Source organism: Pinus tabuliformis, chromosome 1_1, assembly GCF_031772625.1.
Source record: "Pinus tabuliformis cultivar Carrire ecotype Pingquan chromosome 1_1, CPIR1, whole genome shotgun sequence".
Taxonomy (NCBI): domain Eukaryota; kingdom Viridiplantae; phylum Streptophyta; class Pinopsida; order Pinales; family Pinaceae; genus Pinus; species Pinus tabuliformis.
The window spans coordinates 787,353,042-787,356,497 of record NC_142297.1 but is presented as its reverse complement, the minus strand read 5'-3'; positions in this window follow the sequence as shown (position 1 = coordinate 787,356,497).

Here is a 3,456-nt window from a genome sequence, read left to right as displayed (position 1 = left end):
ACTAAGATATATTTGACTTTATTAACTTTTATTACATAAACTTTTCACCAAGGTTGTTAGACACACACACACAAATATATATATATATATATATTTCTAATGAATCCTTAAACAATCCTTTCTCTTTTAAAAAGAATCTCAAAAAAGTTTATTTTTTAATTGCATCATTTTTTTATTAATAATTTATTTAATTTTTCAATTTTCTATATTATTGCTATTATTATGATAATTCCAACTTATATATTCAATTTAAATGTAGAATTTAACTTCATACCATATGGATAGGTTGTTAACGTATAAATTGTGGTCTAATTGGTAAAATGTAGACAAAAAGAGAATGACGTACAAAATGAAACTCATACAACGTTTGTATGATACATGTGCAGATGCACTCTAAGAGTAAATGAATAGAAAAATTGATGGGATGATGACTGAAAAATATTACATAGTCTAAGGCTTGAAAAATATAAAGCAACGACTAGCGAAAAGCGACTGTCGTTACGTGCAACGGGATGCCCTACGACAGGGGCACTGTAGTGGTAGTAGCTGCGGTTGGGTTGGTTACAGTTCAAACCAATAGAGAGGTAAGGGGAAACAAATGTAGACATAGTGGTAGTGTGTAGCAAAAATGCGACGGTTGAGGCAAGGAAAAAATGGTCTAGTGGTAGCTTGTGGGGAGCAGCTATGACGATGACCTAATGACCTGTGAGAAGCCTAACTACTGTAGTGGAGGGGTTCCGATGGGTGACAAAGGTTGCTCTTTTTGTTCATTTTTTTTTAATTATTTTTTTTTAATAATTTTTTTTTTTTAATTATATATATAGATATATATAACTCTGACTTTGTTCTAAATTTTTTTTTAACTATGTTTTATTTTTATTTTAATTTGTGTTGTGTTTTTTTTCTTTTTATAGTATTTATATATATAGATATATACACAAAATTTTCATATATATATATATATATATTAATTATTTTCTTTTTCTTTTTCTTTTAAAGACCCAAAGGTCTAATTTTTCTTTTGCTTCACGACAAATGTTAGTAATGGAGAAACTCCATAATTCCATTTTTTTTAAAGTGTGGCTAAAGCCTAACCAAAGGTTTGGTGATATATATATATATATATATATATATATATATATATATATATATATCTGTGTGTGTGTACAAGAGATATGATATATATGTTTACAAATGAAGGCCCTTCTAGTATACTAGACAAGGTGTCCCTTCACAAATAGTCATGTATTTAGAGACATGTCTCTTTAGCATACTAATCATTATTCATTATTAATTATATTCATAACAATGTCTAGGCGAGTAAGAGTAAGAAGGACAACTCCCGTAGTATAAAGCTATCAAAAAGTTAGGGAGATAACATGAATAAGGAAGGCCTCATGTCTTTCTTCTCATTCTTACTTTGTTAAACCTATGTATGCCATAATTCTTAGCTTCATCAAGAAGCCTTGAAGCCTACCAATCAGATTTGTAAGGTTTGAGAGCTCCAACTGACCCCCAAGATAGATTTTTTAAAGGAGAATGCACTTCGTTGTGAGTATTTTTATATCTTAATTGTCAAATGTTTTGTGAAGACTAAAATTACTTAGTCTTTTGTATCAATTTCAAGGAATCCTCTTATGACGATTTTGTATTTCTTTAAGGTAAGATGGCACAAACCATCCTTGTGCAAGCTTGTCTAAAGCTCCTTGTTGTCACTGCGACAATAGGGCCTCCAAATTTTTTTCCTAACTCAATTTTGGAGCCTACGTAAACTGTCATTCCAAGATACCTAGTTTCGTCACGTTGTTTGCTTGGCTATCCTTGTGTTTTATCTAAGTGTCACATCCTCCTAAGTCAATGTTTTCTAAGCATCGCCACTTTACATTTAGAAGCGCCTATGGTATCTTTCCCAAAGATAGGTGAAGCCATAAATTTTATAGACTTAGTAACTAGCTTTATTCTCCATGCAACACACACACAAAAAAGCAAGAGGAAAAAAACTTTCTTTAGCAAAAGCGCATTTCAAGATGAAGAAGAGTTACACTCTAGTTGATCACACTCCTTCACACTGAACAATTGCACCCTAGTGGAGTGCACTCCTTCATGCTAAGCTAGTGCACCCTCACTTGAGCGCACTCTTTCGACATGAAAACTTGTGCCCTTTCAAAATCATGCATGTGCTTTCTTGTTGCATGTTGGCGCACTCCTAAAAAATAGGAGCCCAATTTCCTTCACTAACTAAATCATCCATCCATTGACAAGTGCCGAGCATGCATGGAATGGATTTACATGTAATCTCTTTATAATTAATCTTGCTAATCATTCTTTCTCATAATCACTCTCATTTGGGTTGAGCGCACACCTTTGGATCAAGGAACTCTTTATCGATCTTCATTCAAAGTAGGTTTTGCATGTCGATTCTATTAATTTCCTTGATGTTTTTGTTGTTGATATTGCTTTCCTTGCTAGCATTTCACTTCTTTTCAGTTTCATTACTCGCATTTTAGTTTATTCTTGCTTCTACAAGTGTCAATTTGCAATCGTAGGTTGTGACTCTTAACAACCTGTAACCCTTCATATTCTAGTTATGATCGCGACATAATCTATAAGAACTTGTAGATATTTCCTCTCAACATTTCTATCATTCTATCTTTTTTTCTGAAATTTTCCTCGAACCATTCCAAGATAGAGCGTATTTCTGGAAGTAAAGGCTTGACTGTTAAATAAAACTATGCTTAGAAAGACAAGTTTTCCTCAAGAGCGCACTCCTTCGGCACTAAGAGTCGTGCCCTCCTTGAGCGCATGAGCACACCCTGAATCCATGAGTCAACATTGAATCTCATCTCTACCATCATGGATTCATAAAAATTCTTATTAAGGACCAGTTAAAGAAAACTAAGGATACTTGGGAGCAATTTTTGACAAGAAACTACTTCCAAGAGCTGTCTGAGGCCTCTGGAAGCAGTCCACCAAAGATTCCAAGGAAAAGTAGGAGGAAAGAAAAGAACATTACAGCCCAAGACTCCCCTACAATAGAAATTCAAGAAACTGTCCAAAAAGAAGAAGAAAATAGAGCTAAAAGTAAGAAACAAAAGAAAGAAAAAGGCAAAAGAACCATTCAAGAAGTCTATCCATCCCCTGAGCAATCCATAGAGGAGGATTATCAACCTCTGTCAGAAAGATTAGTACATCTTCAAGCTGCTGCTATAGCAAAGAAAAAGCAAAAAGGAAAACAGAGTGCGCAAGAGAAGAGTACTAGTCTATACTTAAGGAGGAGCACTAGGCTAAAAGGAAAAGTTAATAAAAACCAAGAAAAACAGTCTCACTTTATTGATTTAGGTGAAGAGACAATTGAGAAGTCTCCAGCCCAGCCAAGCATTGAATCAAGTCCTCCACATGATGAAAGCCCTTTTCGGCCGGAAAGAGAGAACAGTCCTCCTCCTCCACCAGATTTTG